At 37.0% G+C, this 17,310-nt stretch overlaps 1 non-coding gene across 1 annotated transcript; it reads right to left on the reverse strand.

Moving 5' to 3' along the window:
• LOC117695629 (small nucleolar RNA SNORA17) lies at nt 1-132 on the reverse strand. Its single transcript, XR_004604678.1, has one exon. It is a non-coding gene; the product is annotated as a small nucleolar RNA SNORA17 (small nucleolar RNA).
• Between the last annotated feature and the right edge of the window lie 17,178 nt (nt 133-17,310).

Below are 17,310 nucleotides of genomic sequence, written 5' to 3' on the forward strand. Positions count from 1 at the left end.
AATGTTAGGCTACTAATCACTCAGATGTTCACAGGGCAGAGCACTGTGCATAGACAAAGCCTCTCTCTTCTCTGCCACCTACTGACACACATGTGCTACAACAGTCACACCAGCAACAACTCAAACAACAGGGCATTTGTTTGTTTGTCTCTTTTGTTTTTCAATACAAGTTTTCTCTCTGTAGCTCTGGCTGTCCTGGAACTCACTCAGTAGACCAGGCTGACGTAGAACTCAAAAAGGTTCACCTGCCTCTGTCACCTGAGTGCTGGGATTAAAGGCATGTACCATCACCACCCTACTTAGTGATCACATTCTCTTATAGTATTATATTTTATCTTATAGATATATTCTGGTTTTGCTTTAAAAACAAGTATCCTCTAGAGTACACTGGCAAGGCAATGAAAAAAACTACAGACATAAAGACAATACTGGCAAAAGATACTTCTGATAAAGGACTGCTGTAAAGTGTACGAAGAAAGTCTTAAAGTCAACACTAAGAAAACGAAAACTCCATTGATTGAGGTCTGTTCCACAGTAGGGAACTGGCATTAAAGCAGCAACAAATACACACATTTACAGCCAATAGGTGGCAAATCATATACTGGAGCAAGGATAGACTTAAATGATTCTGGTAAAACATGATAGGCACATATAGAAGACTAAAATTTGACCTCATCTTTCACTGTATAAAAAACAACCGAAAATGACTCAAAGGCCTTAATGCAACACCCACAACTCTGAAAGCACTACAGGAAGCATTTAGGAAATACTTCAAGGCATGGCATAGTCATGGCACTTCTGAGAAGCACTCCAAAATCTCAGTTTTTAAAAATCAAAAGTTGCCTCAACAATATGGCTGTGTAAATAAGACTTGAGCAATGTCATACCAATAGACATGGTAATGTAGAAGAGAAAAATCTCACACACAATAATAAAGACAAAAAGGCCATGAATTTGAGAGGGAGAGAGGGGTGGCATGGAAGGAATTGGAAGAAGGAGGAATAATATAATTCTACTTTTAAAAGATTGCAAAAGCAAGCAAAGTATCAATCTAGGAACTAAGAAGTGAACTGCTACCAAACAGTGAATCTGCTGGCAGCTTGACCTTGTACTTCTGTAAGAAATAAAAGTTTCATTGATTAAAAAAGATCCCACAAAATTAGAAAAAGTAAGATTACATAAAGCTAAAATGCTTCTGTACAGCAATAGAAATAGTCAACAAAATAATGAGATAATAAATAAGGTAAAAGAAACCGCTTGGTAGCTAGTCCTCTTATGGGTGATGAATATTTAAAAATCTATATGAATAAAATGGCTCATCAGGTAAAGGTGCTTGTAGCATAAACCTACTGATCTGAGTTTGATCTCCAAACTGAAGTAAAGGTAGAAGGAGAAAACTGACTCCAGAAAGTTGTCCTCTGACTTTTATTCATGGTCTGCGACACATGCATCTTCCATTACATACACACATGCATTCTCTCTCTCTCTCTCTCTCTCTCTCTCTCTCTCTCTCTCTCTCTCTCTCTCTCTCTCTCTCACACACACACACACACAATCATAATTGAACAATCACTTCACAAAAAACTCCAAGTAATCCCATTAGGAATTGAACTAACAATGTAAACAAAAGTTTCCCAAACACTTAAAGCCACTTCTAACTAGAAAGTCACAAAAATGGACTAATGTTGGGGACACTTTACCAGAAAAGATATTCAGAGAGCACATAAACAAAAAGGTTCAATATTATTTCATTAGATAAGTATAAATTGAAGTGAAAGACCACTTCATAAAGACAAGAATAACAAAATCCAAAACAATGACAACATTGGGCACTGGAAAGAATGTGGGACAAAATAAGTTGTCCTTCACTCTTTGTTGCAATGTAAAATTGACTAGCCAAAGGGATTTCTTGAGTTGCTATGTTTACTGAAAAGAATATATAAATGTTCACTCAGATAAAAAGTTCAGGCACATCTTGCTAAAAAATTACAAATTGAAAACTTTTATCAAATATCTATAATCTAGAGTTCAACTTACTCTATTTTTTAATGAATTTGTTTTTTTAGTCAAAAAGGTCAGAAATTATTTTACAATGTTTTAACTATATTCTCTCTCTCTCTCTCTCTCTCTCTCTCTCTCTCTCTCTCTCTCTCTCTCTCTCTCTGTGTGTGTGTAAAAATGTGCCACAGCATGTGTGGGAGGTTAAAGAAAAAAACTTGTAATTTTTGTTACTTCCTTCCACCAGTAGGTCCTACAAATGAAACTGGAATTTAGGCCATCAGGTTTGGAGGCAAGCATCTTTAACTACTAGGTCATCCTATACAGGTGGCTAAGAAACCATAGTCTTAACTGTATACCCTGTGTACCACAGTACAGGTTGATCAAGCAAGATGTATTTATCCACTTGCGCAGTGTGCAAGCCTGTTATGGGCTAACAAATTCTGATGGTTAATTTTGATTTTCAGCTTAATAGAATAACTGAGAAAGGAATTTCCTTAAGGGATGCTCTAGATTAGGGTGGCCTAAGGTCATGCCTGTGAAGGAGTTCAGAAGGTGTTGAATCCTTCTGGAGCTGGAGTTACATGTGGTTGTACAGCTGGGATCAAGACTCATATCCTCTGCAAGAGAGTAAATGTTCTTAATTGCTGAGCTATCTCTCTAGCCCCTCTTCCAAAGTCTTATAAACTACGGTGTCTTAGTTTCTGTTCTATTGTTGTGAAGGGACAGTATGACTTAGGTCATGCTTATGAAAAAAATATTTAATTGGGGCTTTGCTAACAGTTTCAGAGGATTAGTTCATGATTATCATGGCAGGAAGCATGGTGGCAGGTAAGCAGGCATGAGGCTGAGTGCTTTGCATCCTGATCTTCAGGGAGCAGGAAAAGAGAGCTTGCCTGGCATAAGCTTTGGAAACCCCAAACCCACTCCCAGTGACACACTTCCTCCAACAAGGCCATATCCCTCAATCCTTCCCAAACAGTTCTACCCAGTGGGAACCAAACACTCAAATGAAGGCCATTCTCATAAGCCCACCACAATGGAAATGGAGAGACTATTTGACATTTCACACAAAGCCAACATTGATAGCAAGGCCAGGTAAAGATACTAATAAAAGTAATTCATATACCAATATTCCTGGGGAGTGCTGATGCAAGAGTCCTCAGACTAAGACAAGCAATCTTAATTTACTAGCTGCCAGTAACTAGTACATCAAAAGGGATATAGCATGTAATCACATTTTTCCCAGCATTGCAATGGTTTGTATCTCATGGACATAAATCAATGTAGCAGAGTGACTATAAGAATATACAGAAAATATATGAACATTTCAAGAGCAGTAGAAAAAAATTGACAAAACTCAACAATGCCTCACCATGAGAAACACAGAAACATAAAAACTTGCATGTAAAAAGTCTATAGCTGAAAATTGAAAGGTTTTCTTCAAAGTTCAGGTACAAGGCACTGATAAAATTTTTGCTGTGTACATTCAACATAGTGCTGGAATAATGATAATAATCAACATAATTATACAACAAAAAGAAATCTAAAATAAAAGCTGTTCAAATTGGAAAGTAGGGAATAAAATTATCAAGTTTTGAATATAACATGGCTTTGTATATTGAAAACTCTAAAGACTTCATAAAAACATTATTACTAATAAGCAGATTCTCAAACTTAGAGGATTTAAAATCAACATTTAAAATTAATATTGTTACTTGAGGGTAATGAGGAACAATCTAAATAGGAAATGCAGAAAACAACTTCATTTATTATGATCATTACAAAGAAAAAAGCCCTAGAAATAAAATGAACCAAAGAAGCAAGAAGAACATTAGCACACTAACAAGTATAATACATTACTGAATGAATTTGATAAGGATGAATACACAAAAATGAAAATACGTCTTGTCATAGGTTGGCTGTCTTAATGTTTTTAAAATTCACATTCATTTTCCCCAATATAATCATCCAATTCAAGGAACTCTCTATAAAGTCTCATTGGTGAATTTTTCAGAAATAGAAAACATTATTAGAAAATTAATGTGTCTTGGTTACATTTCTATTGCTGTAAAAAATAACATGACCAAGGCAACTTATAAAAGAAAGCATTTAATTAGGCTTATGGTTTTAGAGGCTTAAAGTTCATTATGGTGGAGCAAAGGCATGGCAGCAAGAATATCTGAGAGATCACATCTTAATTTTTGAGTAGGAGGTAGAGAAAAAGCACTGGGGATGACAGGAATCTTTGAAACATCAAAACCTACCCCCAGAGATACATTTTGTCCAATAAAACCATCCCACCCAATCCTTCCCAAACAGTTCCACCAACTGGGGACAAAATATTCAAACATAGGAGCTATGGGTACCATTTTCATTCAAACTACTGCAATATATAATCTCAAATAACCTTAAGTAACCAAAAGAATCTAAGAAAAAAGGACCAAGCTAAAGGGCACACATTTTCCTCTCTCAAAACCTATTACAAAGTTATAGTGCTCAAACAAGTATAATGGTGGCATAAAAGAGACATGTCAAACAATGCAATAGTATAAATACCCCCAAATAAACTCACACATAACAACTGACCTTCATTTTAATAGAGATCCTAAATACATGTAACAAGGAAGTGGAACACTCTTCAACAAAGAACGCAGAAGAAATCTATGCATATATACATATATGTAAAATAATGAATTGCACTTTTAAAATACTATGTAAAATTACTTAAAGGCTGATGAGAATGGCACCCACCCTCAAGCCTGATGGTCTGAGTTTGATCACTGGAATTTTTATTGAGAATTCCTGGAAAGAAACTTGCTTGTAGAGACTGATGGATTTGAACTGCAGCTATGTGGAAATGTTGGAATGTTGCAAGTTTTGAGGTAACTTTAGTCTCTTGAATAGCCATTCATTGTCCTCTGTATCAGAACTAACATCTATGAATTTAGCAGACCACAAGCTCCCCCCAATCCCCAAACTAAGAATGTTATTAGCTGACATTTGAGGCCTATAGAATTAGCTTCCCCCTCTTGCCGTACCTGCCTCTCTGATGTACTCACAATAAATTTTAAACTTGCATTGATTTATGACCTTTTTGTTCTGTAAAACAATAAAAACTTCACAAAACAGTTTCCACTGTGGAACATGGAATTTGCAGTAACCTAAATCTATGTGCCTGGTACATGGTCATTAAGATTTGGCTCCAGAATAAACTAACTCTTATTCTTTTAAAGGTGAGAGCTGCATTTTAGTTTTTGATTTGCTATGTGCATAGGAACCACATGGTCAAAGGAGAAAAATAATGCCTACAAGTTTTCATCTGACAATGGGAGCTGTGTCAAATTCAATAGCTTCTATATAACAAAGAAAAGCATCTAGTCAGTAGGAGAAATATTTGCAAAGTATATACCTAATGAAGTGTTAATTTTGACAACATTTAAGAAATGAAACAGAGAAACAAGAATAGAAGTAACTTAATGAAAATGAAAAATAATCAGTGTCTATCAATGGTTGGTTATATGGATGAGTAAAATATTTCTATTTATACAGTGTATAACTTTTTAGACTTATAAACGATAATTCTTTAATTTGCAACAATGTGGATGAAGCTGGAGGACATTATGCATAGTAAAATAAGGTAGGTGTGAGAAGAGAAATATAGCCTGATCTTCTTTGTATGTGGAATTTAAAAAAGAAGTAGAAAGTAGAATGCTGGCTGCCAGGAGCCAGATGATCTGAGGTTTGGTGAGAAGTTGGACAAAGCAGACATATTTTATTTAAACCTGTGGAATGAATTCAGGAGATCTATAAGACCTCACGGTGACTCTACTTACTGATACATACTCAATGATTGCTATGAGAATAGATTTGAGTGCTCTCACCACTCAATAAACATACAAAGTCATGAATGTATTAATGGGCTTATTTAGCCATTCTACAATGTATAGGTACAGTAAACTGTAATCTTATATGTCATAAAAACATAACATTTTAATTGTCAGCTAGAATAAGTACAGATAAAAAAATGAAGAAAATTGTAAGTTAAGTCAAAGACTGCAAAGAGAGAAAATTTTTCTTTCTTTTAAAATAGTGGCTCTTGAGTTTAGATTTTGTCTTAGGTCCTTCAATGTAGGTGGCCCTGATTAGGTGTTCTGAAGAGAGCAGGTAAGGTTTGGAATGCCTCAGGGGAATAGAAATTGAAGAAGGTAATAGGATTTCCTAACAGTGTTCGTAAGTGTGGACCAGAATGAATTTACATTGATGTGTGTTATCTGTCTAGAAGCCTTCAGTATCAATTTACTAGTGTTTTCAGAACAAGTGAGAAAGAAATACATTGCTGAAGTCAAGGATGCAGCCTTTATATGCTTAATGAGCCTTTTCAAGAAAGAGCTAATAAGCCACGAATCTTTGAAATCATTGACCTTAGGATCAAAAGAAAGAGTTGTCAAATTTCTGCATCAATCATGTAGCAGACATTTGCCATTTAGCTTTTTAAGCCTACTTTGTGCTTTCACTGTTTCTGTGCCAAATGTCCCCAACTGTAGGGAAATGGAGGATGTCAATGATATATGCATTTTCTTTCTCTCTGTTTCTCTGTCTATCTATCTCTTTGTCTCTGTCTATATGTCTTTCTTTAATGTATATGAGTATGGTTATGGGTATGGATATAAATATGGATATTCCACTGATTTCAGATTAGGTGTAATAAGAAACAAAACCAACCTTTTACAGTAAATTTTAGTCCTTTTCTCAAAGATCAAAGGAAGCATTCTATTTTTTGAAAAACATAATGATTTTTCTTGGTCTAAAACCTCAGTGACTCATGCATTTTAAACATACATTTGTCATTTAATCTTAATCTGTAAAGCTCCACTAATGCCAAGACTAGCTTTTCTTGCTTGACTGAAGCAACAGAACTTTGAGAGGAGGTAAGTATAAACATTAATTTGTGTCTTTGAAAGCAAACATCTGCCTTTGCTTTTAGTTTGAGGGCATTTATTGGTTTTAGTATACTCGCAGTCTCTTTAGTTGGAGAAGATAGGAACATAAAAATGCAATTTCTCAGTAATGTTACTCTGAACTGTTTTATTATGTAGTTAACAGTTTGGCCAGCAATGTGTTCTGTGACCTGCTTGAGTTCCTGTGCACACATGCCCTTTTCTTCTTTTCTATGGAGGCATTAGCTTCCATGAGTGGAAACCAAAGACATTATCAAATGGGAAATGTTTAGTGCCTCTGAGAAGTGATTTTCTTGCTTCACTTGAGTTGTTAAAGAATAGCCCTACATCTAAAACTTCTGCCCTTTCCCAAGGAGAACAGTTGTTGAAGAGACAGATCAGCTAATGATCCCATGCTTTAAGCTGCTCTTTGCATCAAGCATGCAATTCATGGGTAACTTTGTATTTGAAATCTTTGCTTTCCATCTTCTGTCAACTGAATCTCACATACTTCTTCTGAATCAGGACAAATGAGTGGTCCTGCAACACAAGCTACAGGGATTTAGTGGAAAGGATACTTGATTCTAGTTTTTTTTTCCCCTCCTACTTATTACCATGCCCATGTGACTGTGTCTCTAAATTGTCTCTAAGACTACTCTTATTTGTAAGTTCCAGCATCAGAGGGGATGGCCACTCTGTGCTATTCTTGTCTGGTAAACTTGGGCTACATTCTTAGGACTGAAGACTTGTTATTAGCTACTGCACTTTTCCTTGTGCTGCTTGCCAACTTGATCTGAATATTGTGTTCTCTGAGGTTATACTGTGTATGCTTGTCGAGAAGCAGGGTTTTTTTTTTTTCTTTTTAAAAACTTAATCCCTCACTTTGTCAACAACTTGGTTCTACTATACAGCAGTCATTGTATTTCCTTGGAGATTATTTCTTCTTTATTTCTGGCAAGTTCTATTTCTTTGACTCCACTGTTTTCTTCTCAGAATCTGAAGCACACACATGGATTTCTGTTTTGTTTCATCTTTTAGCTCCTGTATCAATGGCAGAAAAAAGAAAATATTATGGAAGAATGTGCTCAAAATATATATCTAGAAACTTAACACATTTGGGGTGTAGTAAGAGCTGCTCATGGTGCAGAGGTATATGAAGAGAATCAAGATGGGAGTCAGTGATGAAGGTTTGGAAGAAGTAATTTTACAACTTAGTGGTAGAAGAGTTAAGGCATTTGGAAAAAGTTCAGTTGTTCAGTTGGAGATCAACAGAAAACACAATTAGGTAAAAGATAAAGGAGAATTTGTTATGAATAATAATATTTTTTAAATTGGGTATTATATTTACATTTCAGATTTTATCCCCTTACCCCACTTCCCCCCACCACCCAGACATCTCCTATCCCATCCCCCATCCTCATGCTTCTATGAGGCTGTGCCCCCACCTACTCCCCTCACATTCCCCCCACTTGGTGTTCGTCCTTCATGGGACCAAGAATCTCCTCTCCCACCTATGCCTGACAAGGTCATCCTCCCCTACATATGTAGCTGGAGTCATGGGTCCCTCCCTAAGTGTTCCCAGGCTGGTGGTTTAGACCTTGGGATACTCTGGTTGGTTGGTATTGTTGCTCTCCTCATGGGGTCACAAACCCTTTCAGCTCCTTCAGTCTTCTCTCTAACCTCTCCATTGGGAAACCCTTGATCAGATCAGTGGTTAGCTGTGAGCATCATCCTCTGAATGTGTCAATCTCTGGCAGACCTCTAAGGAAACAGCTATATCAGGTTCTTGTCAGCATGTACTTCCAACCATCCACATCAGTGTCTAGCTTAGGTGACTGCACATGGGATGGATACCCAGGTGGAATGGTCTCCAGATGGCCCCTCCTTCAGTTTCTGTCCCACATTTTGTTTCCATATTTGCTCCCTTGAGTATTATTGTTACTCTTTCTAAGTAGGACTGAGGCATCCCCACTTGGTCTTCCTTCTTCATGAGCTTCATGCGGTCTGTGAGTTGAGTCTTCGATATTCCAAGCTTTTGGGCTAACATCCGCTTATCAGTGAGTAAATACCATGTGTGTTCTTTTGTGATTGGGTTAACTCACTCAGCATAATTTCTAGTTCCATCCATTTACCTAAGAATTTCTCAAATTCATTATTTTTAATAGCTGAGTAATACTCTATTGTGTAAATAACCCTATTAAAATGGGGTACAGAGCTAAACAAAGAATTCTCAATGGAGGAAACTCGAATTCGAAAATGTGGTACATTTACATAATGAATAGTAACCTTATGGAATTCAAGGGTATAAATGCAGCTCTTATTTGTAAAGGACTCTAGCCACCTCTCATGATTCCTTTTATGTAAGATTATATTTCAATTTAAAAGAATCTTTATAATTTAATTAACATTAAATGTAAAAATAATTTGATTCATTGTGATATTTTTCTATGTATATATGTTCTGTATTCCATGAGTATACATGATTAACACACAGCATTTGGATATACAGAAATATAACAACAAATTCCATTTATTTATGTATCTGATATGTGTTAACACTACAGGCAAAAGTTCATTATGAATAGAAATTTTATTGAGCTTAAGGTATGTACAGAGTTTTTATCGGTTAAGGACCCTTGTCATCTCATACTTGTTTCTTCATTAAAAAATTAACTATAAAGCCCAGTGTCAAATACTTTTAGGACAGAATTCTACTAGACTTTCAAATAACAATCTATGCCAATGCTTTTTGTATTATCTTGCAAAATAGAAACATAAAGAAAGGTGCCCAACTCATTTCACAAGGCCATAGTTACCCAGATATCCAAACCACATAAAGACCTAACTTTCCTTATGAACACACATGTAAAAATACTCAATAAAATACTTGCAAATGGAACCCAAGAACACATCAAAAGTGTCTTTCACTGTGATCAAATAGGCTCCATTTCAGAAATGCAGTGATGTTCAACATACATAAAACAGTAAATATAATCCATGATATAAACAAACTGAAAGACAAAACTCACAAGGTCATCTCATTAGATGCTGAAAAGCCTTCGACAGTATTCATCTCTCCTTCATGATAAAAGTCCTGGAGAGGTTAGGGATACAAAGAACATACTTTAACATAGTAAATTCAGTTTCTAGCAAGCCCATAGAGACAACATCAAATTAAGTGAAAATTCAAAGCAATTCCACAAGACAAAGTTGCTCATTCTTTCCATATCTATTCAACATAGTGTTTGAAGTCTTACCTAAAGCAACAAGACTACTAAGCGAGATCAAGGAGATAAAATATAAAGAAGAAGTCAAAGTATTTTTAGTTGTCAATGCCATGATAGTATACATGTGACTTTAAAATTCCATCAGGAAACTCCTATAGCTGATCAACACTTTCAGCAAAGTAGCTGGATATAAAATTAACTCACAAAAGTAGCCTTCCTATGTACAAATGACAAATAGATTGAGAAAGAAATCAGGGAAACAACATCTTTCATAATAGTCTCAAATAATATAACATATCAAGTCATTGAAGAAATAAGTTGAAATTATGAAAAGATGGAACGTTCTGTTATGCTCATAGATTGGTAGGATTAACATACTGGAAATGGCTATCCTAGCAAAAGCAATATACAGATTTAGTGCAACCTCCATCAAAATTCCAACACAATCCACAGATTTTGAAAGGGCAGTTATCAGCTTCATATGAAACAAAAAGGATAGTTAACACAATCTTGAATAATAGAACTGCTGAAGTTATCATATCTCCTATTTCAAGTTATACTACAAAGCTACATTAATAAAATACCATGGTATCAGCACAAAAACAGACAGGTTGATCAATGGAATTGAAGTGAAGTTCCATACATGAATTCATATAGCTATGGCCATCTGATTTTTGATAAAATGCCAGAAACACACACTGGGAAATAAAATAGCATCTTCAAACAGTGGTGCTGGTCTAACTGGATGTCTGCATGTAGAAGAGTGAAGATGGATCCATATTTGTCACTCTGTAAAAAACTCAAGTCCAAGTAGATATGAAAAACCTCAACAGAAAACCACATAACTGAACCTGATAGAAGAGAGTGGAGAACAGCCTTGAACTCATTGGTGGCATAGGAGAAGACTTTCTGAAAAGAACATCATTAGTATAAACAGCTATTAAATGGACAGTTAATAAGTGGAACCTCGTAAAATTGAGAAGCTTCTGCTGTTGGACAAAGGAAGCTGCCTACAAAATGAGAAAAGTTTTTTTTCTCAACTATACAACTAATGGAAGGCTAATTTTCAAAATAGATAAAAAACTCAACAAACTAGATATTAAGAAAACAAATGATCCTATTAAAATGAAGTACAGAAATAAAGCAATCTCAATAGAGTAAAATGAGAAACAGAAATGTTCAACATCATTAGTCATTAGGGAAATTTGAATTCAAACTACTTTGAGTACTCATCTTACACCTGTCAGAATGGCTAAGATCAATAAAGCCAATGACACCCCATGCTGGAGAGAATGTGGGGCTAGGGAAACATTCACCCATCGCTGGTGGGAGTGCAAGCTTGTAAAGCCATTATGAAAATTAGTATGGTGGTTTACCAGGAAGATGAGAATCAGTCTACCTCAGTATCCAGTTATACCACTCTTAGGCATATACCCAAAGGATGTTCCATTCTTCTACAAAGACACTTACTCAACCATGTTCTTTACTGCTCTATTCATAATAACCAGAAATTGGAAACAACCTGGATGTCCCTTAAACAAAGAATGGATAAAGAAAACATGGTGTATTTATACAGTTGAGTATTACTCAATTGAAGTGGAAAGTTAAGGGGTCTTTGGAAAGTCAGTTGTATTGGATTTTTTTTTTTTTTGCTGGAGCAAACACGTAAAGGAGTATTTTTCTGAAGTGGACACAGGTGAAAGGCTAAGGCAGACTCGTGAAAGAATGTTTCACTGAAGCAGACACAGGAGAAAGGATATTCTGCTAAAGTAAGCATGTGAAGGGACACATTATGAAGGATTCTTTGATGATGACATGCATGTATTGGTTTGCCTTATATTGTGTAGTTGAGATTCATTTGTTGGGATTCCATAGAGAGAAGCACACCAAAAAGCTTCTGGTGCGGCAGTTTTATTTATTTATTTATTTATTTATTTATTTATTTATTTATTTTGCAGCTTCCTCAGATTTATTGATTTGCTGATGGACAGAGTGATGTCAGCAGAGACAGATTCACATTCTGAGGCAAGATGCATGCTGAGAAAAGACCCATGGAGGACACGTGTTGTTTGGAGGGTATAAAAAAGACTCAATGGACAGTGACAGGCTGAGCTAGGCTTGCTGGTACAGCAATGCTTGTTGGTCAGGCATCTTCACTGCTCTTTGTTTTACTGAGAGAGGCACAGCAGAGATCTCCTGGCCTTCTTGCTGTTTCCTCCTGCTGACTTGTGCTGATTTCGGCTGAGGCCTGGCTGTCTCTGCTGGGTAATGCCATCGCTGCTGCTAACCTGACACTACTGAACTGGACTGCTGGTATTTCTGTGACGTGTTTGTGAGTGGATTGGGCTGCTGCTGCTGACTCCTGTGAACTTAACTGCTGACTTCCAGATAACACAGATTGGAGTTTCTCCAAAGAACCATTTCTTTCACTTTTTTCAATTATTTTATTTTATTAATTGATTATTTTATTTATTTACATTTCAAATGTGGTCTCCCTTCCTGGTCTCTCCTTCACAAACTCCCCATCTCTAACCTCTCCCCTTTCCTTCTAAGAGGATGTTCCCATACCCACTCCCTCACTCCTGCCTTACTCTCTAGCATCTCCCTTCACTGGGGCAAAGAGCCTTCACAGGACCAATGGCCTCCCCTTCCACTGATGCCAGATAAAGCAATCCTCTGCTAGATAGGTAGTGGGAGCTATGGACCCACCCATGTACACTCTTTGGTTGGTGATTTAGTCCCTGGCAGCTCTGGAGGTGGGGTCAGGTTAGCTGATATTGTTTTTTTTTTTTTTATGACATTGTAATTCCCTTCAGCTCCTTCAGTCCTTCCCCTAACTCTTCCATTGGGATCCCCAGGCTCAGTCCTATGGTTGGCTGTGAGTGTCTGCATCTGTATTAGTCATGTGCTGGTAGAGCCTCTCAGACGACAGCCATACTAGGCTCCTGTCAGCAGAAACTTCTTGGAATCAGCAATACTGTTGGGGTTTGGTGTCTGCAGATGGAATGGATCCCAAGGCATTGGTGTCTGCAGATGGAAAGGATCCCAATGGGGCAGTCTTTGGATGGCTTTTCCTTTAGTCTTTGCTCCATAATTTGTCCCTGTATTTCTTTAGACAGGAAAAATTCTGGGTTAAAAATTCTGAGATGGGTGGGTTGCCCCATCCCTCAACTGGGGGCCATGTCTGTCTCCTGGAGGTGGTCTCTACAGGCTCTATTTCCCCTTTGTTGGGTATTTTGGCTAATGTCATACCTGTTGGGTCCTGGGAACCTCTTGCTTCCCTAGCATCTGGGACTTTTTAGTGGTTTCCCCTATTTCCCACCCCCCCATATTGCTACATATTTTTATTAATTCTTCTGGCCCTCTGGACTACCCTCCTGTCTCTTCCCATAGCTGATCCTGTCCCTTCATTTTTCCCTCCCCCTCCCCTCTCCCTTCCATATCCCTCCCTTCCTCTGCCTCCTGTTATTATTTTGCCATTTCTAAACAGGTTCACTTCCCCCATATCCTTTCTTTTCAAGTACCTCTGGTGGGTAGTGGGATAAAACGGAGGTTAAATTGTTTAAGAACTATCATTAAAAATAAGGTTTGAAAAAAATAATTACCTTCAACAATTAAAAATATGATATCATGACATTCATAGGCAAGTGAATGATCTAGAAAAAAAGATCAAGTGAGGTATCCCAACCCAGAAAGACAAATATGCAATGTATTCACTTCTATGTGGGTATTAGCTTATGTTCTTAAGTTGCTCTTATATTCTAAATTTCAATTCCTTGTCAGATGTAGTAATTACAAACATTTTCTTTCATTATACAAGTTGTTCATTCTATTGCTTTTTGCTGTGTAGACATGCCTTAATATGAGGTAATCACAGTTTTCTATTATTTATTTCTGTGGTCTGTGATTAGGGGTTCTTAGGGTTCTTAACAATGTCTTGAATTATTTCCTTTAGGTTTCTTGTAGCTATTTTATTCGTTCCTGTTTGTAACTATAATTCCTTCTGTGGACAGAGGATTATTTTTTTTTTTGCTCTTAAAACGAAACAACACAAGACCATTAAAAAGAAAACAGACATGTGATCTTATTATTCCCTAATATCTCTCATGCCCTACTACTACCTCTTTTTAATACTTCTACCTTTGTAAATTCAACTTCTGTCTATAGGCACTCACAATTTCTGTTGCTTTATGTTGTGTACCAATTTCCTTTGAGATAAATCTGTTCTTGCAGGGAAACCCCTTAAGACAATGTTCTAGTGGGAATTGAAACATTTTAACTTCCACGAGGCTCATTAACTCTGGGAATAAGGCACTCAAGATCTCCAAGAAATCTACAAAACCAGCTTCATTAAATCCATTCCTCCTCAAGCATGCATAAGCAAAATGAAGGACTGAAAAAAGACACTTTCAGACAAGCAAAAAAATGCCTGGAAGAGACAGATACCAGCTGAGCTGTCTGTAAGAGATTCTCTTTAACCTGTTGAACTGTCTTACAGATTCTGCAGTGGGCTCCAGGTTTCCAGCTTTCAGGGGCAGTCATCCATGCTTGGTGATAGAACTAGCTGTTTTTGGGTCATTTCTGCTCTTAAGTAATTCCAATAGAATTCACTTGTTCACCAAGTAGGACTTTGGTACTATCATTAATTTAATCTGTCCTCACTGCCCTTTCTGGGGAGAATAGATGTTTATTCATGTCTCCCCAGAACACCATCACAAGATACTTTTGAATTTCTAAAATTATGCTATTTACAGATGAACTTTTATCATCTAATACCTTCTGTGTATGGACTGCATGATATCCAAAACAGATTGTCTTTTCATTCTTGTAGTTTCAGTACCTAAGATTATGTGTAGCACATACTAAGGACTCAATAAACAGGCAGAAAAATTGAGCACTGAGAACCAAACATCAGGAGGGTGACTCAACATTACAGAGAAAAAGAGAATAGCAAATAGTAAGTTATATTAGCCCAAGGCTTTTTTCCCTCTCTCTCTCTCTCTCTCTCTCTCTGTTTCTCTGTCTCTCTCTGTGTGTGTATACACTTATGCTCTGATTAGCACTACCAAAAATTCCTGTTAAATCACCGAGTATCCTCACAAACACTATAATACATATGTATCTATGTTCATCATGTTTTAGTTTGAAGGGAAGGTGTCATGAAAATTTTAGGTGGCTTGCTGAAGTTCAAAGAACTGGTAAATTGGGAAAGTAGGATTAGAGATACAGACTTAGGTAGTGAGAATACGTACATAGTAAATTTACAGGAACTGCCTTTATTGGTTGCACAGCAACATAGGCAAACAGAACTGTTCTCAAAGGGAAATTTCCCTTCAAGCATTTGCCAGCCAGAGTTACCTTTCAAGACTCAATATGAATCTTAATCTTAAGGTTGGACTAAGTAAGCATGTGCAAGGGAAAGCAGAATGTGAGAAGTGAGAGACAAGCTGTTCTGTAGACAAATAAAGACTTCAGCATGCATTTCATCAACGAGGAAGAATGAATGAGCTCAAGGGAAGAAATGTGAAGGTAGACTTCATTTTATTGTCTTTAATTTGTGTTCCTCCAGAAGGAAGTAGACAGTACTAAGACTTTAATGCTGGAGATAATCACACCGAGCCATTTCTCCCTAGTTTGTTTGAAAATGGGGTAATATTAACTTCTCACATTGATAAACATTCAACTAACTTGTGAAGAACATAATGAATTATCCTTTAAGCGAAAGATAAAATGAAAATCCTGATTCATATGGTGAAACATTGAATCTTTCTTTCTTTCTTTCTTTCTTTCTTTCTTTCTTTCTTTCTTTCTTTCTTTCTTTCTTTGTAACAGTGAATGTCATTTGCCACAAGATGGCAGCTAAGCAACTGGCATTTTAGTCTGGAAAGGTGTTGTGCAGAAATCACATCTCTCTTTAATGAACTAGAGCTAGAAATTGAAAACATGCTTCAAATAATATACAAATTTATAAAATCCATGGTATACAACTTTACTACCAAATATATACATTGGCAAGATTTTTATATGTTTATAGAACTTTAGCAATACTGAGAGGATGGTATTGATTGTGAGCCAAGAAAAGTCCCAAGGAAGGCTTATTAATGTAGAGTTAAACAATTAAAGCACAAGTTACATAAAACTATGATAGTGTCTTGAAGGAAAATAAAAATGCATAGTTTAGTTGAGGAGAATCACACCACATCATAGCTAATTAATGATCTTAGCAATGATGTTCAATGTGAATGTCAAATCAGTGGTTCAGGAAACTGCACCAATAGTTAAGAGAGCCAAATTTTCAGAGGAAAGCCGGTCTTGAAATATCAGGGACAAATCTTTATAGTTTAGGCTCAGGCTCCTCTGAAAAATCTTTTCTGTCCTGAATTCCTACTAGAACTAGTATCCAAGCCACTGACTTGGGGACTTAATCATACCTGGACCTATCACATAATATTTTAGGGATTTAACAACTACAGCATATGATTTAAAACCATACCTTCCTTCCTGCCTCCTATCCTTTTGCTTTTTCTTCCTACTTCTCCTCTTCCATCTTCTTCTGCCTCCATCCTTTCCTCCTCCCTCTGCAAATCATGTAATTTTCGTAGCACAGTGTAGACACAGCATGTGTATAATAACATGGGTAATGTTAGTAGTTAAAGATAGACACTGTAGCCACTCAGTGTTTATAGGCTTCATCCAGCAATTGATGGTAACTCATGCAGAGACCCACAGCCAAACATTAAGTAGAGCTTCGGGATCCTGTGTCAGAGGGGTTGAAGAGAGACTGAGTGAGCCAGAGGGGTCAAGAACACAAGAAAACCTACAGAATCAACTAGTGTGTGTCCACAGAGGCTCACAGAGACTGAACCACCAACCACAGAGCATGTATGAGACAGATCTAGGCCCCCTACACATGTGTAACAGATGTGCAGCTTGGTCTTCATGTGAGTCCTCTAACTAATGGAGCAAGGGCTGTCTCTGACTCTGTTGTCTGCCTTTGGATCCTTTTCACCTAATTGGGCTCTCTTGTCTTGCCTCAGTAGGAGGAGATGCACCTAGTCTTATTGTAAGTTAAGAAGCCCAGACCAGTTGGTGTCCATGGGTGGCTTCCTCTCCTCTTAGGAAAAAATGAGGGGTATGGGGGAGGT

The sequence above is a fragment of the Arvicanthis niloticus genome, chromosome X (assembly GCF_011762505.2).
Source record: "Arvicanthis niloticus isolate mArvNil1 chromosome X, mArvNil1.pat.X, whole genome shotgun sequence".
Taxonomy (NCBI): Eukaryota; Metazoa; Chordata; class Mammalia; order Rodentia; family Muridae; genus Arvicanthis; species Arvicanthis niloticus.